The 27,962-nt window shown below is 38.2% G+C and overlaps 1 protein-coding gene and 1 long non-coding RNA gene across 3 annotated transcripts in view; both read left to right on the top strand.

The window, feature by feature from the left end:
- Positions 1-27,962, top strand: part of adamtsl3 (ADAMTS-like 3) — a 244,317-nt gene that overhangs the window by 8,261 nt on the left and 208,094 nt on the right. The window lies entirely within an intron of this gene.
- On the top strand, positions 16,870-19,662 carry LOC137085360 (uncharacterized). Of its 2 annotated transcripts, XR_010906971.1 has the most exons (5): positions 16,870-17,849; positions 18,039-18,109; positions 18,224-18,311; positions 18,425-18,542; positions 18,837-19,662. It is a non-coding gene; the product is annotated as an uncharacterized lncRNA (long non-coding RNA). The 2 variants fall into 2 exon arrangements; XR_010906969.1 differs by having other exon boundaries at positions 16,873-18,109.

Raw genomic sequence — 27,962 nt, 5'->3', positions numbered from 1 at the left:
ATAACATAAAAACTGAATAATAAGGGACCCAACACTGATCCTTGGGGTACACCCATTGTATAATGCAATACGACTTAACCCCTTTCATTTTTTTCACATTGTTCTCTATTTGATAAGTATGAAGATATCCACGCAAGAGCGTAAGATGAAGACTGGAAGTTAGACAATTTAGAAAGGAGAACTTCATGGTTAACTGCATCTTTATCTGCGTAAAGGCCTTACGCAGATCTTAAAATATAGGACCAACTATATAGCTCCTTTGTCAACTTTAGATTTTATTTGCTCTATTCTGTTTCAGCAGAATCGTTAAACCTCTAAAAACCAAACTGCATACAATGTAAACCAGACTTGGCTTTTTTCAGATAGGATGTCCATTAAGCTCTTAAATTCATTTGTTTGAATAAATCAGTACCTAATGCTTTATCTCAGCTGAACAACCTTTATTATTTTGGGTCCGAAGGCATGTACTTCCTCTTCCTGAGAAATGCAACATTTAAGCAGAAGCACAGAGGTTAAATGAGCACATAGTCAACAATTATGGGCCAGAGTAGATTTTGAAATAGCAGATCTTGCTTGGCTTATAGCATGATTATGACAAGCAGATGTTGCACTAACCCTGTGCCTGATTGCTTTTTATTGGATTCTGTTTTCAATGGTATTGATATTCTCAAGCTTTCAATTGAAGCCACTTGTGCTCTATTTTTCAGTGTCACCATCTCTTCTATTTTAAGTGTTCGCTTCGCTTTCCATATGATTTGCTTTTTTTTTATTCCCAATTTACAGATTCGTAAACTCTACTGAAGGGTTGTATTGTAGGCGGACTAACAAATGAGCCTTTTGTTGTCTCTGCCTTTCAGAGACAGGAAATGCATAACAATATGCTCTTTCTATCGCATTGTGAAGTTAAAAAATTTTTGGGGGAAAGTTTTCAGCACTTGTTATTGACAGATACCATAGAGAGATGGCCGGAAATTATATGGTAGTGAGAGGAGGAATGATAATGGATTGAATTTGAACCTTTTTCGGTTGCTTTTTCATTGCAAACAAATGAGGTATGTTATGCCGCCTACCTTTTGGATCAGCCACTGTGTTGGGAGCGTGTTTACGATGCCTTAAATGTGCACTAGCTCGGAACAGAGCCAGTATGGTAAACAGTTATTTGTCAGTAGAGATGTGTTCATCAACACATGTGAACAGTCAGAAAAACAACAGCTTTAACTCACATGTCATTTCTGCCTAGCACTCAACAGGCTCTGAGACCGAGTTTGCGTGTGCATATTTAAATGAGCGTGCTGTGCTGTGTTGGGCCTGGTGTGAAGTTTTCCGTGGATGTGTCAGGCAGCAGTACGAGAGCTTTGGTTTCTCAGTGCTGTCGTATTGTGGGTCCAGAGACACTACGGCTGCAGCTTCAGCCTGTTTGAACAGCTGACACCTAAAGCAGAGACAAAGATCAGGCTCTAGACAGCCTCATTGCTGTGTGCCGGGAATAGTTTGTGGATGTTTGAGTGTGTGTTTCAAGTACGTCTATATTTCTTCTTTAACAAGAAGGCTACAGAGTCCCACAAAATATTTACACCAAAAAATAAAGATTATTATATAATTATTAAAAATGGCAAGTTATATATTTGACACCAGTAAGAAAAGTGTTACACATAGTGTCATGGAAGGGTGACTTTACAAGGTTTCTAGGTAAGAAAAAAATGATATAATTGTGAGGTACTCAAGATCTCTTCATAAAGTTTGACAGGTTTTGGCTGCTTTGTACTCAAAAGGCATCAATGATGAGGCAAAATCCTTTGGTTTTATTTAGCTTTCATGTGTTCTACAGCTTCACAATATTTACTGATGTTCATAGGGTGTTAATGTTTTGAATTATTAGTCCATGCAGGGTCATAAATACGCAGCTGCTTTTAATGACAGTTTTACAGATAAACCCTTAAATCAGTGCAGCACATAAATATGGTCAAACTCGGAGTGCAGGATAATCGTCCTGCAATAAATGATTGAATCCCAAATATTGATTTACATCTTGAAACTCATGCATGGTGTAAACCGTGACTTTGTGGATAGTGCCAAGTGGATAACTCCTAATGTATAGCGAAATATGTGAAAGCTGTTGGATTTAAAGACGCCTTGTGGGGAAAATCACATTTTTAATGTTGATTATTTCTATGTGTTGTGTTTATAATAAGATTTAAAGGGGGGGTGAAACACTCAGTTTCAGTCAGTGTCATGTCAATCTTGAGTACCTATAGAGTAGCATTGCATCCTGCATATCTCCGAAAAGTCTTTATTTTTTTTATAATTATATAAGAAAGATGCGCTGTTCCGAGTCTTTCCGAAAAAAGCCGAGCGGGTGGGGGCGTGTCGTGTGAGCAGAGCTAAATAATGACGTGTGCAGCAGCGCGCTGTGTGTTGAGTCGAGTGCGTCATCCCTAACAGCGGGAAAAAAACTTTATTCAAAATAAAAATATGGCTTTTAATCAGATACAGCCATACATCTATGATCCGGAATCAGACCCAGAGGCTGCAGTTGAACAGGAGCAGCAGCAAAAACGACTAGAGCAGGACGTCTGTATGTGGTAAGTTACAAGTTATACACTAACTATATAATATGCTTAGCGACTTGTGTTATTTACATATTTATACTTGAATTATATCGTCGTATTTTTGTCTTTGAAGGTGTACATGTGGGAAGTGCAGTTGTGCACGTGTGTTTGTGTGTTTACGCGTGGTTTGTGTAGACAGTAAGCGGACTAAAAAAAACACAGACATTTGAAGCAGTCTCACTCACCCTTCTAACGTTGGGACTGCTCCATCCTTCAGCATTAGGCGATTGGGAAAATCCAGTGTCGAGCTGGGCCTTGTTTATGAAACAGTCGGCACCGAAATGCAGCGAACAGATATAAACATTCGCGCAACTCAGTTGCTGATCCGGAAAAGCAAATTACATCCACTGTTGCCTTAACGCGGGGTTTTGGGGAATCTGTGCAGGACTGTCTTGGTCTGGCAACCAAAAACGCACTTTTTTGGTGACCATCTGTCCAGCATCCTACAAGCCAGCGCTTTGATGGGCGTAGGCTGTTGCTTTCGCTCTCTCCCTCGCTCTCTCTCACGCGCTTCCGGTAGAATTGTCCGTAAGGCCCATACAAGGAAATTCCGCCCCCATTAACGTCAAAGGGGACGCATGATCTCAAAAAACTTGCCGAAACTTATGACTAACCGGAAGTAGTATTTTTGACAAAGAAATACTCCCATCAAACGTCCACCTTAACTTTTGAAACTTTGTCTATGTTTAGTATGGGATTCCAAGTCTTTAACAGTGTAAAAAGATCAGTATGCATGAAACAGCATTTCACCCCCCCTTTAAGACAAACCATGTGCAAATTCATCAGACAACACCATTGCTGAGTATTTTCTCCCTGTGCACCAAAGACGGTTTCAAAGGATTCATCGTGATTTTTGACCAAAATAATAATGATTTTCAATTTAATTATTAATAGTGCAGCCGTAACAGTTATGTGTGAGTTTAAATGTAACCCAAACATTGAATTTTAGACAACTTTGTTCGTCAAACATCAATTCATTCTTCTTCTTTTTTTACTGAAGATGTATAAATGCTGGAATCTACTCTCCAGATTTTACTCAGAATCTGTCTGAGCCTTGACATCATTTGTGTGAAAGGGTAAAGAGCTCTTATCTCTATGTTTTGACATATACTGCTCATCATGAATTCTCTCTCTCTCTCTCTCTCTCTCTCTCTCTCTCTCTCTCTCTCTCTCTCTCTCTCTCTCTCTCTCTCTCTCTCTCTCTCTCTCTCTCTCTCTTCAGTGGGTCAAGTTAGAACTGAAAGGCTCATTCATACACAGTTACTGTGTGGCCATTCACTCTGACCAGCTGTAAACAGTCTCACTGGTTTTTGCACTGCTAATCTTTTGGACGGGACCCTCTCTCATTTGCTCTCACTCTCTGACATAGCAGATTGGCTCTTGACACTAAGCCCTGGCACATATTTCATGAGACATTAATGGCCCAGTCAGCTTTTGATGGAGAGAGTGGCATTATACTTAGTACAGGACCTTTAAAGGAATAGTTCAACCAAAAATTACTGTATCATTATTGACTCAGTTCCATGCCTTTAAATGCAAAAAAAAAAGACGTTTAGCAGAAATGAATGATGATTTATGCCATTAAGCTCCGAAAAGGACACAAAAGTACCATACAAATATCATTAAATTAGTCCTTAAGATTAATCCAAGTCTTCTGATATCGTATAATAGCTGTCAGTTGTTGTATACTGATAATTGTTCTCTCTTGTCCGATTTCCTGTCACACTTTTATAAAAAAAATGCTGTGGATTTAAATAAAAATAGCAATAATCCACAGCAAGTTTTCCAACAAAGAACTTCAATATAGCACCCAATGCTACTTTTATGGTTTTAATGTTTATTATAATTTATGATTTTAACATGATTTATTATCATTGGATCAGTATAAATCACCATCCACTTTCGCTGTCTCAAAAAGATTGATATATGAGGGTGAGTAAATGATGAATGAAATGACTAAAGCCTAGGATACACTGCACGATTTTAAGCTATCCCAGAAGAAAGATTTGCCATCCATGTTGCAGAGTGTGATTTGTAATGATCTCACAGGATTGCTAAAGTCGTGCAGTGAATCCCGGGCTTTAGACTTGACTTGGACTTGGAACCAAAGACTTGAGCCTTGACTTGGACCCAAATTCTCACAAATTGATTTGGACTTGGACCCAAAGACTTGAGCCTTGACTTGGACTTGGACCCAAAGACTTGAGCCTTGACTTGGACTTGGACCCAAAGACTTGAGCCTTGACTTGGACTTGGACCCAAAGACTTGAGCCTTGACTTGGACTTGGACCCAAAGACTTGAGCCTTGACTTGGACTTGGACCCACAGACTTGAGACTTGACTTGGACTTGAAACCAAAGACTTGAGACTTGACTTGGATTGGACCCAAATACTTGAGCCTTGACTTGGACTTGGACGCAAATACTTGAGCCTTGACTTGGACCCACAGACTTGAGACTTGACTTGGACTTGGACCCAAATACTTGAGCCTTGACTTGGATCCACAGACTTGAGACTTGACTTGGACTTGGACCCAAATACTTGAGCCTTGACTTGGACTTGGTCCCACAGACTTGAGACTTGCCTTGGACTTGAAACCAAAGACTTGAGACTTGACTTGGACCCAAAGACTTGAGCCTTAACTTGGATCCACAGACTTGAGACTTGACTTGGATTGGACCCAAATACTTGAGCCTTGACTTGGACGTAAATACTTGAGCCTTGACTTGGACCCACAGACTTGAGACTTGACTTGGACTTGGATCCAAATACTTGAGCCTTGACTTGGACCCACAGACTTGAGACTTGACTTGGACTTGGACCCACAGACTTGAGACTTGACTTGGACTTGGACCCACAGACTTGAGACTTGACTTGGACTTGGACCCAAATACTCGAGCCTTGACTTGGACCCACAGACTTGAGACTTGACTTGGACTTGGACCCAAATACTTGAGCCTTGACTTGGACCCACAGACTTGAGACTTGACTTGGACTTGGACCCACAGACTTGAGACTTGACTTGGACTTGGACCCACAGACTTGAGACTTGACTTGGACTTGGTCCCACAGACTTAAGACTTGACTTGGACTTGGACCCAAATTCTTACGACTTGACTTGGATCTCACAAACGTACCTGTTTGGACCAATGATAAACGGGAGGTTTGAAAATTGTCAATGCTTTTGCACTAGCAGTGTTTTTGTAACTTACACCCAAATACCAGGCTGATAAGATTAATGTCTTTGCCAATTTTTTAGATCATTTTTTGAACCCTGGCACCGTATAATTTAATATTTTTTGCTCTTACAGTCTTAGTTTCCGTTTGCTCTGCATTTGCAGTGGGCCTGCAGCATGCTGTTCCTATACGTCTCTACACTCGCAGGGTTTTATTCAGTCATGAGGAATGCTTACCCAGCACTGAGGCACTTCCTGAAGGAGGCTTGCTTTGTAAATACAGGAAACAGTGTGTTCTCTCACCTTTACTGCTTATCATTCTGTAAGTATTTCAATCTTTGCACTGAAGCGCTTTAGGTAGCTTTTGGATTTGCATAAGGTAGCTATGCAGCAGCAGTTCACCTCAGTGTTTTTCGATTTCATGGCATCTGTTAGCTTGTGCATTTTCATTTTATATCAATAATAGAATAACATAATCAAAATTAAATTTGATTGTGGAGGAGGTGGAGATCATGACTGTTTAGAATGACTGGGAATCAAATAAAATTATATTTTATAACAAGTTCTTCTCCTCATGGGCATGATAACAAACAAGATGCATGATAACAAACAAGCATGATAACAAACAAGATGATTCTTCACATCCACTCTTCATTCTGGATTTCTGTTGATCCTGTTTAGAGTGGGTGATTTACATTTTATGTTTTTACCAGATGGTTTCTTATCAAATAGATTTTCAATACAATTATCATATTGTGTATGTTGTGCTAAGCTTCTAAATCCAAGCATTGACTCAAAATAATTGCAAAATTGCAGATCTGATCATTGCTCTGTACAACAATGAGACATTTTTATTCAGATTTACAATGTATTAAAACCACAGAGTGCTGCAGAGATTGCATATTTTTGTAGGCCAAAACCTGTTGATGATTTTCATTTCAAAATCACAAAAACTGCCACAATAATGTGATAGAATTATATTGTCATGACAACCATTTCATTTAAAGGGATAGTTCACCTAAAAATTAAAATTAGCCTATGATTTACTCACACTTATCGTAGTTTTATATGACATTATTCTTTCAGACGAATACAATCGGAGTTATATTAAAAATGTCCTGTCTCTACCAAGCTTTATAATGGCAGTGAATGGCTCACACCTATATGCCTACGTCATGTTTTTTTTTTAAGCTTTTACTTTTCTTGAAAAAAATGTGGTTGCTAACAAGTTGTGTTGGTGCATTTTTGTAGGTAAAAAAACAAAACAAGAAACGAGTTTTTTAGCACTTCCGATTCCATCGACCCAGAGTCAATGTTTTTTTTAAATAGTATTTTGGTTAAATAACTTAAATAAGGTCTGTGGTTAACATAAGCTCAAGATACTTTCATGTTTTATTTTACAAGATAAAAAAATACATCATCGCTGCAATCCTCTATTAACATGATATTCCCATACCTGTTGTTTTGTTGTGTAAAATTTTACGCATGTAGCTTAATTTCTTTTCAAAAAGAGTGTGCACTGAAAAAAAAAAAAGATCATGCAAAAGCCTTACACTGTGTTATTTTATCAAATCAAGTCTCACCCACATTGTTTTCTCTTTGAATATTCTGTTTAACTTAAGGAAGTTTAAAAAAGGTTAATAAAAGGAAGGAAGTTAATAAAATCGGTTGCAAATGCAGTTTCATGTTGACTTTGAGTATAATAAAGTTGAAAAGGGGGTTATATTTTCTGCCTCTCGACCTCCCACTCCATTTTGGGTGGTATAGACAAGTGTGAGTTATGGATTTTAGGACCATTAAATGCTTAGCGGTAAATCCTGGGCTTCCTGCTGAGCCAAGGCTGGACTTTTCCCACAGGCAGATGCTGTGGAATCAGGATGGGGACTTTTATAGTTGGTATTAGAGGTGGAGGAGGCAGGGTTAAGAGTTAGCCGAGGTGGAGTGGCGTTAAGGGGTGTGATTAGAAACAGAAGAGGTTTGGTCAGTGCCGAGCCATGCTTGAGTCAAATGTGGCAGTGTTGGTGCTTATAGGGGAGGATGATAAGAAACGTTAACTGTTAAGGAGGTCGAGAGCAGACGAGGTAGGGTCACAGACTAGAGTAAATATAACAGTGGAAGGAAGAATTATCTTGGGCTGCTTCCAAACTCAGACATATTTCAGAAATGGAAATATTTTAACGTGATTAACTGTGAAGTATTGCAACAATGTGTACAGTGTGCCCTCATAAATATATCTCAATTGTAGAGACTTTGCCTCAACAGGCCAATGTGAGCTAATTATTATTGTTTCGTTTGTTTGTTTTGGTGAAAAGATTATTGCTCCGTTCCAAAACTGCTTTACTAGCATCCTTTCTAAATTGGAATCTTAAAAAGTGACCAATTTTAAACATAATGTCCTTGTTGTATAAAGCAATAGTGTCCAGGAGACTTATTGATTTTAAAACAGTTTGATTTTAGCATTTTGATAATCAAATGATGCGATGCATCTAATAAGCCTGATGTTAGATGCATCTTAGTTTTATACACTGAATGAACATTTGTTTTCCTCTAAAGATTCCAAACAAGACACATTTAACAGAATTAGTACATTTATTTACATTAACACTATAGCTATACTAAACAGAACTGCATGCGTCTTGCGGAAGAACATTAGCCTGACAAGCCAGACCCACATCAAGATGTTTGGTCTGGAAACTCACCATTGACAGGGCTCAATCCGAGGGGCGACTTGAAGAAAAGTGGGCATTGACTGCATATGCTCTGGGACTAAAATATAAACTATCTAAAACTGTGTTCCGATGATGAACGAAGGTCTTACGGGTGTGGAACGACATTAGGGGGAGTCATTAATGACATTAATTTCATTTTTGGGTGAACTAACCCTTTAAGCCCGCCTACCGACTCTATACACGATGTGATTGGCCTGACCAGAGTTTGATTTTTGTATTGAGAATTGCTAGACTACACTCTGGATGCTAAGGTTCATCTAGATTTCTAGGCTAGAAGAACATTGTAGCCGGAGCTACTTCTCTCTGTTTATGTTTATGGCGAGTGACGCAGGGACTGTGCTCCTCACAGCGGTACCTACCAGTCTGGCCTGAAATAATCCCAATATAAACACATATTATAAGTGTACCATAATTATTCAGGGTAGACAAACACGATTTGGAGAATGGATTGATGTTGTACATTCTCTTTTATATAGTTTTTGTAAATCTTGAACACAAAACAAGTTACAGACAGCAGCTTTAAGTAAAAAATAGAATGCATGCTACTGTTAGTCAGAATTTTTTACAATTTATTTTTGAAAATCAATCATTTTCCTCTGCAAATTAGCATATTAGAATGATCTCTGAAGAATCATGTGACACTGAAGACTAGATTAGTGCAGCTGAAAATTGAGCTTTATCGCAGGAATAAATACAATTTGAAATATAGTAAAATAGAAAACAGTTCTATTAATTTATATTAATATTACATTTTTACTTTATATTTTAAAGCTAACTGAATTAACATTTGCAATGCCATTTTGTGATATAAATATATACATTTTTTTAACCAGGACTTTATTTTTATAGTCAACATTTATAATGTTCCCTCCAATATATGTTTTTCATTCTCGGCTGCCTATGAAGAGGTTGCTTAGAAAATGTTTAGCCTACATTTTGTTACAGCCTTCGGGTGCATATGATGTCTTAAAAAGGCTACTCATTTAGGCAGCTTGCTAGGTTTTGGAACAAAGCCTGTGTCACTTCAAAATAAATATCCTTTACTATAGAATAGTACTATGTCCAGGTACCCAAATAGATCAGGAACAGCTGTTAGCAGATCCTCACATTTACCCAACTCCCATTCTCAAGGTCAGAATTCCTAACAGGATTTTCCCTGAACACGTCACCCGACCTTCGCGTACACATCTCATGGGGTGGTCATCAATGCTGGAGGTAACTGTTGACTTAAGGGTTATTGTGCTATAACCTCTTTTTATTGTTTTTTTCATAACCTCAGCAGAGCACATAAGCCATCAATCACCATCTCGTGCTGGATTATTGGCTGGTTGTGGTTGTGGAGTCAATGCCTCACTCTGGTGTGTTTTTAGAGACCTACTAATGTTCAAATTAGTCTACAAATGGATTGACGTGACTGAAAAGAATGGATGTATTTGATTTGTTTACACATCCTGGTGTGCAGCTCATGCCATCAAGTGCCTTCTAATTGCTTTAGGAAGAAAGTTGTGTGTAATTTCCTTGTATGTAAGTTTATGTATGTTTAGATATGTGAATGAGTGTTTGGCAACTGCCAAGCTTTACCTTAGTTACCCAGAAACACTGACTGGCATGCTGCGAGCACATTTGTCACAGGTGTCAGGTTGATAAAAGTGTTACCATGACATGCACCTCCATCCTCTTGAGCTCTTGCTTATTAAAGTGCCTTTAGAAGATAAAAAAGATGAACAGACAGCTGGAACAAGCCAAAAAAGGACAATCTTACTGTAAGACTAATGAGTCCAATAAGGATGGCTGGTACTAAAGGTGTGTCTACGATTATATCATAATTGTTGTTTTAAAGGGGTGGTTCTGTGTGTTTTTTTTCTAGGCTTGGTTGTGTTTATGGGGTGCAGTATAACATGTCTTAATACTTCTTCTTTCTTTTTTTAAACAGCATATTTTTCTTATATTTTACCCCGCTGTCTCCGCTGTCCTTTGAACGGCTCGTTTGTTTCCTGCTTCTATGAAGCCAGTCCCTCTGAAAAACGCAATGGTCTTAGATTGGTCAGATGGCCAAATGTAGTTTCCTGTATTTTTATTGGCTGAAGTGCCAAGCACAGGTTGTCTGGAAACGCCAGGCCCCTTACCATTACGGGCAGAAGTCACATCTGTGGTGACTAGCAAGGGTTTATGATGTCACCAACCCAGGAAGAAGCTCGTTGTAGTCCAAACCGGCCGTTTTTGTAGGCAATAAACTGCCATAACTTTAAAAGACAATATCTCAGTTTGTATCGAACTTTCAGTGCTGTAACTTTGCAGATACTGATGCTTGAGCAGCAACATTACACACTAACTAAAGTTAAAAAAGTGAAATCGCATGCAACTACCCCTTTAATGTTATGGAAGCTGACTTTATCGAGTATGTCACTCACTTTGCACAAAAAAATAAAATTAATAAAAAATAAATAAAAAAAAGATTATATATATATATATATATAATATATATATATATATATATATATATATATATATATATATATATATATATATATATATATATATATATATATATATATATATATATAATATTGTTTGTTTTGGCTCTTTTTTTGCCCACAAAATTAGTTACAAACTCAACTGTTGTGTGTCACAGAGCAACACACTGTGGTGTTTCACTCCTGCATGAATCAACGTTTTTCAATTAATCAATTATTCAATGATCCGTTCCGTCCATATAGTAGGTGAGTAGTATGTTTTAAACCATAGTATTCATAAAACTGTAGGCGAAAAGTACCTGAATGACCTACTACTGTAACTCCCGGCGAGATTCTGAAATGCACAGTCAGTGGACACTTAACTATCCCATGAGGCCACGGGAGAGGATTTATGAACGGAAGTGAAATGACACATTTATTTATTTAGTTTTCAAATTTCAATAATCAAAATATTATTTTAAAATTATAGTATCATTAATGCTATTGTAATTGCACTGTAAATACATCTAAATAATGCTTTAGATGCAGCTTCTGTGCCACTTCTACAGTACAAAAATGGATTTTGTTGATATCTTAAAGGAAGTGTATGTAAGATTGTGGTCAAAACTGGTACTGCAATCACTTTCAAATGTCTGTAGAGCGGTGTATCCCCTCTCCCCCTCCCCCTGACTCGAGGTTGCCAGATTGGCTGCAGGAGCGTTTGTAGCTGGAGCTGTGGTAACTAGAGCAGATCTGGCAACCCGGATGCTGAAACACTACTAACTTTATGATTGGTCAATAGGTGAAGGGTGGAGCACCAGGCCCAAACACAACATGTCAACATCAACATCAGTTGAGGGCTGCAGCAACAACTTTTAAATGACAATATCCTGGCCAGAATACTGTTGTCAGTGATATAAGTATTTGAAATTATTAACATGATTTTTTAATGTCTAGTGGTGACATATGGCCATTTTATAATTAATTGAAATACATTTTGTAACGAGGTATGTAGATGTTAAAGACGGGAACCAGTGAACGTTAAACAACTTAAAATAAGTAGATAACATAAATCCAGGCCTGGTCCTCTCTCGTCTTCCACTGTCTTCTGCTTCTCCTTTTATACTCCCGTCACTCCGCCGTGAGACGAGACCGGTGAGGCGCGCAGCTGGCGCTCATTATCACTCGCCTCCGGCCCGCTCTCACGGTCCCTCGCCTCGCTGCTTGCGACACATTTCCTACATACATTTCCTTTAAGTATACTTTTCAGTATTGCACACCCCTAGCTGATACTCAAGTATTTTGTATACAACACTTTTATTTCCTAAAGGAAACGGTACAATTTTCCTCAACAGAACTAACATTTAGTGCTTGTGAGATACTTAGGGTAGGATGTAAGAACTTGCGGATGTCATGGTTCCTCACATAAGAAACTTGAGGACAGCCTGAACAAAGGTGTTTTTTATGCTGCTTGACCTCTTAGTGAAGGTAGGCCTGCTTTCATAATGAGATCAAAGATCTGGCACCATCTTCTAACACCTGCATTTGCTAAAACATTCAGCCTGAGGGTAGTACCAGCAGAACGGTCCAGCGGCAGTGGCTAATGAAAGCACACAATCAACTTGATTTCCTTTGTACTCTAGGTATTTTAGTTTGCATTGTGTTAACAACTTCGAGCAAACAGGGTTTTTGCTGCAATCACTGCATGAAAACCCTGGAATACGGCATTATCCGGGCATGGTAAACTCCTGTGTAATTTGAGGTTTACCGGACGTATGTGGGAAAAAGCGGATCAGAGTAACACGGAACAGTATATTTCAAGATACACCCGGAAACCTCACATATGCGGACATATACAGGCATCCGTGGAATTTCACGGAAATATACAGCTGAAACACTGCTGGGTGCTAGGACTGGTGACTGTTAGGTGTGAAGAAGGCCTTTCATATGTTAATGACACTAAGGTGTTGTCTGTTCTCAGAGGGAGGGGTGGCAGGGGAGGACTTCAGGACTAAGAATTATGACTCTTAATCAAAGTTTTTATAAAAACACTACAAAATAAACACCCCGAACATATAGTCACAAAAACAGAGTATTTAAATTAAGGAATTGAATGGAACAAATAAAGGAAAATTAACCAACCATTTTAGAATAACACACATTTATTGTGAAGTTTTACAAAATGCAGTTAATAACAATAACATTTAATAAAAAGGAATGTACATTAATGTGAAATAATGAAAACATGGCTTTAAAAACACAACAAAAAAACAGATATGCTCAAAATAAAATTAAAGGAATAAAAAGAAGGTCGTTGGAAATCGCATGGGGCTAAATCTCAAACATTGTGCAAATTGGAATTATAGCATATACCTTTTCTTTTGTCTGACTTAACTGCACAATGAATGTACTTAGTACACATCTCCCTGCAATACGTTCCACAGGTAGGAAGGCTGCTGCACAATCAGTCTGTGTGCCATATATACAGGGTTCCCAAAGAAACATCTGTCTGGATGAGGGTGCAACCACAAAACCTTTGCAACAACATGGCGTATAGTACGTGTGTTAGTTTTTAACACTGATTATAAGAAATCTCTTAATGACTCCAGCACGCAGCTCAGCATTTGGGTCTAGGACTGGTTCGTCCAAGAATTTGTATTTCTCTCCATGCCTCTCTTTTTAAAAAACCCAGGTCTTTTTTACCAAGGTATCTAATGACGGAGTTACTTTCTTGTAACAATAGGTTAGTTTGGGGTACAGATATTCCTTGCCATTGAAGCTTATCATCTTTTTGGACAAACAGCATATTCAGTGAAGTTGTCGTACTGGTATATTTTCTTAGTTAATATAAAGTCTTGGGAATCATACCAGCAAATTGCATCAATCAATCAACTTTATTTATATAGCGCTTTTACAATGACGATTGTTTCAAATTAGCCTCACAGTGTCAAACGAGACAGTATTGCAACAAAATTTTAGTTGGCTGTAGGGTCAACAATGTTGGCAGATCAATATTATGGTTTATAGAATTAAATAAGACCTAATTAATTCATTTTATTTGTATATTTAGTTGAATAACTTAGATCATAAATTTAGTGTTATAGTTTTAGTGTCCCCAACTGAGTAAACCAAAGGCCACAGTGGCAAACCCAGGAGACACCAATCAACACTGAGAATATTTCCAATGAGCCATCAGTTGTCTGAGGCATAGCAGCAGTGCAGTGATGGCATTTTTTGAAATGTTGAACAATGCTTGCCAGGTTAAAAGCATTATTGCTAATAGCTTTACAAGTAATAAAGCAGAGCTGTCTCTATTGCCATCATCTTCAGGTTTGTCATCTTTAAAATCCAAATGTTCACTGTGCTGACCATCTGTAAAGACATGTTGCTCTTCATGGTCACTGTCATCATCTGAAGACGTTTCACTGAGCTCCAAGGAAAGCCTGAGCAGCTCATTGCGTTCTTCTTCTTCTTCTTCTTCTTCAAAAAAAGACATTTGTTAGAGTTTTTTTTTTTTTAGAAAAAATTAATAGAAGTGTAACAATACACATCTGTCTGTGTGCATCAATTTAAATGTAAGGAGCCTTGCCTTCAGTGATGGATAAATCAAGAAGATCTGCTGAATCTTGGTTCTCATGTAAATGCATGGTTTCTTCAAATATGCAGAAATCAACTTGCTCTTGGTCTCCAATGTCCTCTGTAACAATTAAAGAACAATACAACGATTTTAGCTACACGCAAATTTACATACACAAGCTAAATACAAAGATTTAGTTTAAACAGTGAAACCTCACAACACCAATTGATTAATGGCTGGAGCTATGCATTTGTCTAGCATTATCTTAAAGTTATTAGCTTTTTACTAAAATCCCTTAGAATCACATATCATGCACTTTACAGTACAGCATGTGTACAGGTCATGATGGGGCATAGAAATGTTAATGGGCCATTCATAATAGTTTATCCAAATAACTTTAGTTATTGTTATGAATGGCCCATCATGATTTAAATGTTCAGCAAATACAGCCATGACCAAATTTGTAATAAATAAAAGTTACAATGTATTAACAAGACTTATGCCTATACTGGAAAAAACACAAACTTACTACATTCTGAAAACAACCAAGGCTGCATTTCCCGAAACCTTCTTAACTCTACGTCATTCTTAAGTTATACCTTAAGGTATCCCTTAACGTTAATATGTGTTTCCCGAAACGAACTTAGTTAAGAATACCTTCTTTAAGTCATACTTTCGTAAGGTTGGTCTGGACCACTCTTAGCTATACCTTATCACTATTAAAAGTTAATTCCACTAGTGGCCACCACTGTGAAAAAAAGCTTCTTTATATGTCAGTCTATCCGAATATAATTCCGAAGTTGTAATATACACCCAGTGTTCAATTAGGCTAGTTGAATATTTTTTTTTATTTTACTTTATTTTTTTTATGCAAGGATTAAAATTGTTATACGAAATTTCATAAATTTCTTTGTCATAAAATTTCATTACAAACACTAATGGTTGTTAGCTTTTTAATGATATTATCCAAAGGTACATCAGCTGGCAAACCATTAGACAGGAAAGGCTTAGGAGCCTATTTAAAGGGAATGATTGTGGAGGGGAGTTTAGTCAAACTTTGGCAGCGAGGCAGCGAATATAATTGTGCTAAATCAAAGACGGCGCTGTCCGCGGAGCCATTTAGTGTATGTGCACTATTTCATATGTGAAAACTTTAGTCCCTGGCTACCATGTCAGAAGATGAAAGCTTTAGCATAAGTTCTGCCAGGAAGACTTAATTGTTACGTCACTTCAACTTCTATCTATCCAATCACATTCTAATACTTGGGTATAAAAGATCGGTACTTACTCATGTTTGAGTTTGCAGATGCTGACGCACCAATTCACCGCCATCCTCCCCACCACCTCCAAGTCAAATCCTTCCCTACTCCACCCCACCACCACCACCACCAGGATGGTCCCTTCCATACCTCACGGGGGGGTCGGCTGCGCCTCTGCCTTCGTCTTCAGGCAGGATATGCAGAGTCCATACCCTCTGATTGCGAGCTACGGACGGGGCCTATGCCAAAGTACTTTATTGCTTGCTGGATTGTTAATAAATGGATTATTGTCACAGTATTTATTCTCCCGAGTCTTTCTGGCAGAACTGCTATTAAAAATAAATTTCGCCTACCACGACAGCAAATTCAGCAGCTTTTAGATCTTGTTGGATCAACTTTGTCGAGACAAACTGGACGGAGCTCAGCTACTAAAATCAGCTGCTGGCGGCTCTTCTCTTTCTTTATTTTTTCTCCGCCATATAGTAGCAGCTGATTATATGTTTTGCGTGTTGCGTTTTTATTGAGTAGGCCATCTAATAATATAAATTAGTTATTTACACAATAATGTGATGCAGCTGCTGCATGGTCAATCATCCCTGGTTGTGGATTAAATCAAGACACTATGGGAAATATATTGTAATAATTTAAATGACGCGTGATGCTCATGGTGCGGTTGAGCATGAGATTCCTGGTTCGTGCACTCATTTCAGAATTATGTAAAATTTAGGTGCAATTTTGTATGATAAATGAAAGTTCAACTATTTCTGAAGTGTTTCTTTTATAAAGAACATAATTTTTTCGCATAACACAGTGAAACAGCCCCTGCATAGAGTAAATAATCGATTCTTGAGCCATCGATAGAAGCCAATTCAGCACCGCCGCCACGAACAGCACCCGCTTACGTCGCACTTAAGAAGGTATACCTTAAGCAACCTCCTAAGGTATAGTTCGGGGAACACACCTAGAAATGGTATACCTTCAGTTAAGTTATACCTTTAGAGTCTTCGTAGCGCGCTAAGAGACAACGTTATCGGGAAATGCAGCCCAAATCACTATTGTGTGTCAACTCTAACCAAAGCAGATCATAAACATCAGTGTAATGTTGCGCAACATCAGTAAATATATAAACCAAATGCTGATGATCACCATCTTATTTTACTTGTCATTTGGTTTTACATTAAAAAAAATGTTCAGTAACTTACCCAAATGAATACCAGCATCATCCCAGTCCACAGGTCTCATTTCGTCTGGATGAAGTTCATCACATGCTCTTCCAGCTCTGTGTTGTGATTTGTCTCAGCTGTCATCGCTCCATTGTGAAAAAAAAACTTTTTTTTGTGAAGATAAAAATATGCATGTGAAACACTATCGTTGCAGTGGTCGCAAAACCTCTTTCTCGTATTATTATCAACAGGTGGTTGTCCTTCCATGTTGATAGATAATTATGTCCAGCATTATATTTTTGCACCAAATTAAAGATACACCTGCGACGCGTCATACCGAGGGCGTGGTTTGAGTGGGGATTAGCAAGCAAACAACACGCGCCAAAGAGGGGGCGTTTTGAGGTTTGAAATCAACCACTCACAGTAAAGGTGGGGACGGAGGCGCACCCAATAGTAGTGTATTGTTTCATGCGCGCGAAAGTTGAAACCTCCGCATTGTTTCCGGAAGTACAGAGAACGGATTGTTGTTTTTTTGTGGTGTTTGGTTGAGATTTGGAATCGATCGTTTTCGACACATTTAATATGGAGAGTAAAAGGAACCTTAGTTTTTCTACTCCACTGAACAAAGGAGGACAAGCAGCCTCAAGCTCAAGCCCAGTTACTGTGAATGCCTTGATGAAGCAGCTGATCTCCGGCCAGAATGCTATAACGTTATCTCGTCAGCTTACTACTTTAATATCTGCACAGCATGAACAGGCTGATCTTCTCCAAGAGGCTCTCCAGCGTCTTTATTCTCTCGAGCAAAAGTATGAGCAGCACGGACTAACTTACAGGAAGAGCCTAACAACACCGTGAAAAGATTTAAAAGGGCACCTAACGTGAGGTAAGTTCAGTTATTGTTATATAATGTGCCTGTAAACCAAAGTTGGCTTACAATTAACGTTAGCCTAATAACGTTATGTGTTTTGTCTCCAGCGGTTACTTTGATGGCCATCTTATTCAAACTTGAAAATATTGTGGTTCTTGCAGATTGTGAATCCGTTTAAACGCATTTTAATTTCAAACTTTACAGGAATCTGTAAGGTGCCTTTGTGTGAAACCCAATTCAGAGAACAGCCCGCACAAATACGATCCACAAACTGGGTAAGACTGCTTATTGTATACTGTAAATGTTAGGTTAACCTACTTCTAACATCATATGGATTTGAAATGCCAAAACTGAATTTCATTAATTATAACTGCAACTTTTCCCCCCAGAATAGTCATCACACAACCTCGCTTTGACCATTTTCCTTTGAAGAATTAAGTACAACTTTTACAGATGTTGACCCTGAATGTGTAAAAGGTAATCTTAAAGATTGTATTATTTTTTTTAAAGTAATTTTATATTAATATTTACCATGTGTGCTTTGTTTTGCTTACTTTTATTGGTATTACAATTATTCATGATTTATTTAGCAGGTTGCAAGACATATTGAGACACCACGGAGGAAGTATTCTGTGGCTCAGCCTGAAAAGGCCCAAAAAAAGACACACTATGAAGAACATGGCAAAGAACCGTCAAAGAAAGTGAAGGGTAAGTTAAGACACTTGCTAAGCATTTATTTTCTCTTTAGGAGATATGATTTTGTCAATATTGTGATTAAACTTATACATTAAACCCAATACTTTGATCAAATCTGAGTGTGACATAACCATACTCATTAGTGAATAATTCAAATTGCATGTAAACTGGAGTGAAGAGTTCTGCTTGTCATGTGAGCACCTTCCTGCGATTAAGACCTTACTCTTAGAATACATAGTTGCATTATTGTTGCACATGTAAACACAGTCTGTGTTTTAGTGGTTAAATTACTGTCATGTTTTGCAGTTGCTGGAGACCAGGTCCAGGGTTGTACAAGCTAACGCAGAAAGAGACCTGTGAGAGACCGCAACAATAGAGCAGATGTCTGATGAAGATGATGCTGTTGTTGATGGAAGGCCAGTGTGGATGGTGAGGTCTCCACCAAACAGAACCACGGTTGTCTGCGCTCTGCCAAGTGCTACGAACCAGACTAGAGGCTGACCCATGCTACACGTCACATCATCAGTGCATCATTATAATGTATTTTTACAATGCTCTTTGGAAATGTTTCCACTTATATATATTGTTTACTTAGAACATATATGCATTTTTTTCTCTTATTCCTTTACATCGCCGTCCTTTAAATAGAATTTGCTCACTTTTTTTTTTTTCCCCCATTCATTTTATAATATATGTTTACAATGCTCTTTGGGAGTTTTTTTTTTTTCACTTATTTTTATTGTTTACTTAGAACATTTATGTATATTATAACTTTTTTATTATATAACTTTTTTATTTTAGATACACTGTGTATTTATTTCTTTATATCGCCAACTTTTAAATATGTTGTGTTAATTTTATTTTTCATGCCTTTTTTAGCCTTTCATTTTAACTTATGTTTATTTTATATAGTTATATTTATATTGTTTATTTGTTCCTTTTAAATGCCTTTATTTTTGTATTTTTTTTGTTCTTTACATTTTCATCCCTTTTAAATACATTTTGTTCACTTGTTTTTGTTTCTCCATTCTATTCTTTTGCTTGTTTAAAATGCTCTTGGTAATGTTTTATGTACCTTAATAAATATTCCATATTTTCCTAAATTGTTTTTTGTGTGTATTTTTCCTTTGGGGGGAGAGGGGGGTGGGGTTTATGGTGTATGAGCAGTATCTGCATAGCTAACCTATAACCAATCAAATCACTAAACTATAAGGCCTTGGGTGGGCTAAGTTTTAAAAGTAACCAATAAAATCACTTTACTGGGTTTTCAATGTGCCCTGTCCTCCAATAGCAGTTTGGGTTTTGGGAGTGGTTTTAAAAGAACAACCAATCCAGTTTGAGTTGAAAGGCCAATAGGGGATGGGAGGCAAAGCTGCTCAGAGGTGTGAAAATGTCTCCTGAAAAAACCTGATGGGATTACTTGCCATGGCAACAAATGGCTGTAGCATGGAAGTATACGGCCACAACATACATCCGATTTGGTATCATTCCGGATGTATACGGATATATACCGATCCATGGAATTTGACCTATCCGGCCAGTATACTCCCGGATTCTTCCGAATTTCAGCAGTGTATACAGGAGTATACGGGTCCGGATACACCTTTTTTCATGCAGTGAATGCCACAGAACAGGGGTGCACCGTCCTGTTTCTGGAGATCTACCTCTAGTTCAGATACAATCCTGATCCAGCTCTTCTTCTTCTTTAGGTCCACGTGTGCAACAGGGCACATTGGGCAGCAACCGTAGTCCAATGTTTGCGATTGGCTGCATTGGATACAGCTTCTTCCCATTTTAAGGCAGCTCGCTTGAAGTCCTCTTTGAATGTTCTTTGCCTTCTGCATCCATTGGGCGGTATCCATTTCAGTGCAATTTTTAGTAGACATTGCTCAGATCGCTGCTAAATTTGACCTGTCAGTTTGATGCAATGCTGAGACACAAGGATGAAAATCTGGACTTTAGTTGTGTGAAGAATCTATTGCTTGAGATAATGCATATGAGACACCGTTGGCGGAATGCATCCAGTTTTTCCAGTGGACATAGAGGTCCAACACACCTGTCTGTAATTATTCATTTATTCTGAAGATGTTAATTAGCAGGTTCCGCTGTGCTTGATTAGGGTTGAGGCTGAACTTTACAGGATCTCCAGAAACAGGATTTGGCACCCCTGCCATAGAATAACAATTTATGTCTTCCCCAAATAACTTTTCAGTGAAGAGCTCTTAAAAGAACCATTTATGTCTGATGTGAAAAACATTTTTTTCATTTTTTTTTTTGCAGTGGAAAGTTTCCATGGATGCTAAAGGTTCTTAATAGGAACCATCAATGCCAATAAAGTACATTTATTTTGAAGAGTGTGGGATGTTGTGGACTAAATTCGATGATTAACTTGGCCTTTGGGTTGGTAATAGCTTGTAGGTTATGACTTGATTTTTGTTCCCAAGAATTAGCCACATCTCTGTTCTATTAATCCATGCATACCAACTGCTGGTACAAGAAAAACAGTCGCCATGAATATCAAAGTATTGCCATAGGGAGCAAGCTCAACCCTGCAGGGCGGTTTTGCTCATGCTGATTAGAATATGTTTAAAGAGGCTGCATCATGCTGAGATTACACTAATGAATATGCATTATCCATCATGGGCTACAATCAGCAGGTGGGTGAATGATGTTGTCACCGGAACCATAAACACACATCCCTATACTAAAGGGTCAGGTTATATTCACACTGCAGTGAATTTTGGCTGTGAGTTTGCGATGTGAATCAAATGTCCCATGAGCCAATTCACAAGTAAACGATTACTCAAATAATGAATCACTTAAAGTCCCTGTAAAGGCAATTCTATGAAACAATTCTAAACACATTATAAATGTTAGAAATGTATTGCTAAAACACATTGCAAAGACTGTGAACTGTGAATTGCTAAACTGTGGAGTTAGACCGTTAAACAGTTTTTCACCATTGCTGTGCTCCGAATTTTCTAGGCGGGGCTAAAACGGTGGCTCGATGACGCACTGGAGCCTCTGAGCCTGGCCCCGCCCCTACTGTCGATGACGCACTGGAGCCTCTGAGCCTGGCCCCGCCCCTACTGTCAATGACGCACTGGAGCCTCTGAGCCTGGCCCCGCCCCTACTGTCGATGACGCACTGGAGCCTCTGAGCCTGGCCCCGCCCCTACTGTCGATGACGCACTGAGGCTCATAACTAGAGCACATTCGCATCAGTTTGCTGCTCAATAGCGAGTACTATTAGTTACTATAGCCTACAGTTTGCTAGCTATCTATGCCTTCGTCGCGGAAATGCGTTACCTGGATGTAGTCACTTAAAAAACAGTTCGGTGTCCTTATTTAAATTTCCCAAAAACGATCATATCAAGAAGAGGTGGATTCATTTTATGAATAGCCACTTTGATGGAGAGCTGAGGATCACCACCAACAACCTCCTCTGTAGTGATCATTTTACACAGTATATAGTTTTATAAACTTTAGTTGGAGACACCTGGGATTCACTGATAATCCGCTGTTACTGGTGAATGGGGCTGAACCGACTATCTCCCGCTTTCATCCTCCCGTCTCGCCAGCAGCCGGAGCCGACATCATCCGCAGTAACGTTACATGCCCACCAATGAGTGTAAGTTTCCTTGTGTGCTTGTGTTATAATTACAGCAGGTAATGTTATATTAGTCCACAGTAACTAAATCCTGCAACCCTCTAACGTGTTTTTGTTTTGTTTATATAAGTTACATCAATATGATTCCTTAGACAAGTGATTTCAACTATTATATCTGTAAACCTGTATATATTATATCTGTAAAATCTGTATTATATCTTTTAGTTGACCGCAGAGCGCAGACCTCTCTCTCTCTCTCTCTCTCTCTCTCTCTCTCTCTCTCTCTCTCTCTCTCTCTCTCTCTCTCTCTCTCTCTCTCTCTCTCTCTCTCTCTCTCTCTCTCTCTCTCTCTCTCTCTCTCTCTCTCTCTCTCTCTCTGCGGATAACGGTTTAAATGAACAAAATTTGAGTGCTGATCAAGAGTTTTGTGCAAGCAATTTCAGGTCGCGCGACTCACGACTCTTGTCCCAAATATAGCAGGCTTCATTCAGTGATTGAAACAAATATTATTAATATTAATTGAAGTTTTACAGCATATTTAGCGCTCCGAGCAAGCTGTGCTGTGCTAAACATGGAGCTTTTTCCTTGATATGGTAAATAATCCCACCAGTGAAAGCAGTGCATTTATCCTTTATTCATGCATATCTCTTCAGTCAGTACAGTAGCCTACACTTTAGTAATGTTTCTGTTTAACGTTAAATAAAATGTGGCATGGTATGCTAACTGCATCTTACATAGCTTACATATAACTTTATCTCGCGGCTCAACAATTTTACCTCCTACCGACCAAAATCCAACGCTCTTCCAGACATGGTTTATTAGATTATGGAGTTAAAATCTCTCTGGTGTGGTCGAATTGGGATCTGCACTTTCTGCCATCTTCCCTGAACCCTCTGGCGTGCGCTCACTCGCAAAGCAGACAGCCACGCCTCTACTACCGCGGCGGGGGATTTTTTTTCAGCTTTTTTTAAAAACAAATTTGAATATTAATTTTCACCTTTGAAATTCGTTTTTTAAAAACTAATCAAATATATATTTGAATTTAGAATATTCGTTGACAGCCCTACTCGCGAGTGGGGGTGGTTTCGGTGCAGCCAGCGGACACGCCCCCAGCGTTTGAGAGCAGAGAATACTGCTCATTTTTCAAGATTTTAATCTCTTATTTTATTTACTTGGCGACTTTTATTATCATTCAAATTTGGCTGGGTGGTTAATAACGTATTTTTCTGTGGTGTGACAAACTCGGATCACATACTTAATTTTGACTTTACAGGGTCTTTAATGTATTCTCTGAATCAGTTGAATCTGATTCAGAGAATACATTATTGAATACATTATTGAATACACAATTGAATCGGCATCTGACTCATTTAGGCCTACTTAACTACAAGTTTTAATGAATTTAAGTAGATTTAGTCTCTAAATTAAGCAAGTTTTAGGTATTTGAGATACTGTGTGTAAGCTTTTGACACTACTAAAGCATAAAATAACCATAAAATGTTTGCAGATATTTAGGAAACATGCTTACTTCACATATTGTTTCTCTGAAAAACAAGGCTTCAGACTTCTACTTTGAAATGAGTGCTCCGTGTCGGAATGTCTGTTTTTGTTTTGGTCTGTGCGGTATCACACTGTCAGTATACCCAGTAGTATTTCACACCAGAGATGGTAGATTACATTTAAGCCTCTGCATTTATCAAAAAATCTCTATGAATGGAAGCACATTAATAAACAGATAAAATCAACTCATCAATTTACAGTATGTAAGTCTCCTCACCTTCAATTGTAATTTACGCTTGTTCCTGTTGCGTTTTTTCTCAAACTGGCAACCCACGTCAGCGTCAAGTCTGGAGGAGGGCACAGGGCAAACAATATTTTGAATTTCGGAATGCAGTAACCATTTCAACCACTAGCTGTCATTCCTACATGCAGCACCAATACAAATTTGTTTTGATTTGATTACTGTGGGGTCCTTTTTAATAGAAATATGTCATGCTCACCACTGCTGCATTTATATAATTATGTATAATAATGTTTTAATTGTTTTCTATAAAATAAAAATAAAAACATTTCAAAATGTAATTTATTCCTGTGATGGAATAAAAATAATTTTTAACTGCCATTACTCCAGTCTTTAGTGAAACATGATTTTTTAGAAATCATTCTAATATGTTTGTGTATTTTGCCTAAATGGATTTATATGTATGTATGTATGTATGTGTGTGTGTGTGTATGTTTATGTTAGAGGGGTCTAAATTTGACGTTGTTTTATAAGATAACTCAAAGGAATTTTTCAGCTGGCAGGAGTCATTTACTACACTACGCGACTATGTTTCTAAGGTTTCTGCCAACGGTACCTGATTGTTATGAAAAAAGACTCTGAAAGCATTTATGTGACGTCAGGGACATTATACGATTGTCTTACAAGGAGTATGTGACTCAAATTGTTGTTGGCGCTCTTTCAGAATGATTTAGAGTCAGGATGCTTTTACCAACTCATGAACACATTGCTCAGGCTAAATGTTGAATCTCCATTGTCCCACTGACTTCAGAGCTGAGGAATGCTAGAGTGACCAGATGTTAACCTGGCCCTGTTTTCAAGAAGCGCTCTTTCTGGAAGTTATGATCCAGGATTAGGTCTTCCTCTGACTGAACTGATCCTTGGCACAGAGTACTAAAAGTCCAAAGCTTATCTAGGGTTAGTCTGGGCTGAGAAATAGTCACTGCCTGCTGCCATTAACTCAGAGACCAGCTTGTAGAAACCAGCTGGAGTTTTCTCCACATTATTGAGTATACTCACTCTGACGGCGTCGTCACATTCCTTCGGTCAAAGCGGAGCCTTTCCCTTCCAATCTTTGATGTTAGAACTCATGGCACTGCCGTCAACTTAGTGATTTACTTATTTGGCACTTGTGCCCTGCTGAGACAATGTATCTACAGTTCCCCTATTAGAGTGCTTGATGAAACATCTTCTGGCACATGAAAACACACACACCTGTGCCGTCTCATGTAAATGCCAGTGGAAGTGCGCTGATCCTTTAGTAATGAGCTTGTATGTGGTGCTAAGCTGAACGAAACCCTGTACCTGTTACTCACATGCTGCCTGAATTTAACCTGGGTTTTGATTCAACTTGCATTTACGGTAAGAGTTCTGGGTCGTTCACACCCATATTGATAACTATAATGAAAAATAGTAAGTTCAATTCAGATATATCACTTTTCACAAGACATAGCCTATTGTTTCAAAGCACAAAGTGCAAGGTTCGAGGATGCATTTCGTAAATGCTTGGCTAAAGAGATGTGTATGTCAGTGTTGGAAAAGATGAAAAGAGTGAGGACTCGATGCAGATGAATGGGTTTTAATTCATGAATTCATTGAATGGGAAAATTGCTTGACTTGACCATGACAATCCAGCACAGGACTGCAAACACAAGGAGAATTAACCCGAGACAGCCGCCCGCAGCTAAACATAACAATCATTCTAAAAAAATATATAACTTTTAAACCGCTAATCCAATCTGCATGCTGTAAACTGCACCGCAAAGAGAAGAATCTCCGCTTTTCATAGGTATTACATTCTCGCGATTTGATTATTCAGAGGCTCCGTAGTCAGCCCCCCCCCCCCCCCATGCCCAGATTCATTGAAACTGTCATCAACTCAGCCAATAAACACACTGTTTGGTCTTTTGAACCACCAATCGTATGTTTCTCTGAAAAATGAAAGTGGGTGTGAATTTGCGTGCATGAAACCAAACAGAAATAAACATGTGCAAAGGACTCTCTCACAGAGCACAACACACAAAAGTCAGTATATTTCTCTATTTGTATGTAGTTTGTGGTTAAAATCCGTTTTCACTCAGTATATTTTCCTAAATTTGTGTTTGAGAAGATTGTGCGGAGAGGTTGAAATGTCTGTTTATGAAAATAGCTGCCCACGTGTAAACGTAGCCTCAGTATATTTTATTGCACGGTTTGTTATCACAACTTATTTTATTGTTTGCATTTGTTTTTCATGTTCAAATTATAATATATTTGTCTGAAGAAAAATGTTTGTTTCAGTGTTGTTATTATATAACAATCTTTCTATTTACTTTACTGTTTGAGGTAAAACCTTTTTAGGACACATTGTCAGTAAATAAAATACCTGTATTTTACCTGTACCTGTAAAAAAAAGTAGAGAAAAAAGAGAAAAGTAGAGGTACGTCAGCCGCCCCAAAAAGGCCCTAGGTCTTTAAGGGTTAAAGCTGCAAGCAGCGATGAAAGGCCCCTCGCATCTGTGTCACCGCCACCTGGTAGCTTTAGGAAATGGTGAGGAAGAGGCATTTAAGTATATAAAATAGGAGCTGCTACCAGCTGGTGGCGCTATGACTATGTCTGAGTATTGGCATGTAGATGTCTTCAGGCCAAGGCTTTAATAAAACGTGAAGTTTGGGGCAGATCGGACATTGTATGCTCAAATTACAAAAACTTCCTGTTTCATGGCGAAACATTAAAAAAAAAATCAGGCTACCAGGGACATGCCCTTCAGAGAAAACTCAAGATCTTCTCAATTTAATGAGCCTTTAGATTAGACTGACCAAATATGATGTGGATGTGATGAAATCTCTAGGAGGAGTTTGGTAAAGTATGTCTGGAAATTACTAATTTCTCACTTCTTATTAATTTCTCACTTCCTGTTGGGTTTTCATATTTTGCTCCCAGAAACTTTTTTGTGCGTATTGGGCTGTTACATGTGTGTACCGAATTTCATAAGTGTACATGAAATGTAGCAGGAAATTTTGTAGGTGGCACTAATGAGCCATTTTGCCACACCTGATTCTGAAACCCATATCAGATGCAAATTTTCACCACTTCTGACACAAGTGCAGAGTTTCATGAGCTTTGAAGCATGTTTAGGACTTTAAAATGCGATTCATGTCGCAGAAGAAGAAAAATAGACTGAGCAATTCCAATAGGGTCCTCACACCATCTGTGTTTGGGCCCTAATAAATACGGTTGCAAACAAAAGAGGCTAACGAGGGAAGAAATGTAGGGAAAATGAACCAATCAGGAAACAATGTGCTTGAGTTAGACAATAGACATGAGAGCACATGGCACAAAGAAACACATGACAAGCCATGTGCTCACACCAAGCGTGACATGAACATGTAGCTAATAAAAAGTCCCATGTTTACACAAAACATGACAACATGAAAGCATGCATGCAGCCAGTGAAAAACACAAGTTGATGTAAACACAAACCGCATGCTACACAGAACACAAAGAGGATTTTGCATTTTGGACTAATGTTTTAATAATCATTCTAATTCTATGAGAGTATGGAAGTCCACACCACATCTGTAACGCTAATGACAAAGAAGACCAATATTGTTGGAATCTCTCTTTTTCCAGCTGATGAATGAATTGGCTTTTATTTTTATATTATTATTATTTTTTTTAATTTTCATTTTAGTTTTTTGTGCTTTTGTCATTTTATTTTAATTGGTATTTTTTTTTAATTGTATTTATTTATAAAGAGAGTGGTTTAACTTCATTTTTAATAAAAAAAATATTTTTATGAGTTATTTACTCTTTTCAAATGACATCAGCCATGCAGCAGTAAGTAGGAATCAAAACAGTACAGCAACTAAATAAATAAATGTTTAAAAAAATTGAAGGTAGATTTGTCCATTACACAGATGTGTGAATGACAAAAAAATACACAAACAAGTAAATGAGACATAATATGCAGATAAATATACACAGGACAATGTGCATTTTAAAAGAGTAAAATGATATGCTATAGTTATTGCTGTAGTAATATTATGTGTAAACGGGCCTAG

Source organism: Pseudorasbora parva, chromosome 1 (genome assembly GCF_024679245.1).
Source record: "Pseudorasbora parva isolate DD20220531a chromosome 1, ASM2467924v1, whole genome shotgun sequence".
In the NCBI taxonomy this organism is placed as follows: Eukaryota; Metazoa; Chordata; class Actinopteri; order Cypriniformes; family Gobionidae; genus Pseudorasbora; species Pseudorasbora parva.
This window is presented reverse-complemented; position numbering and strand designations above follow the sequence as displayed.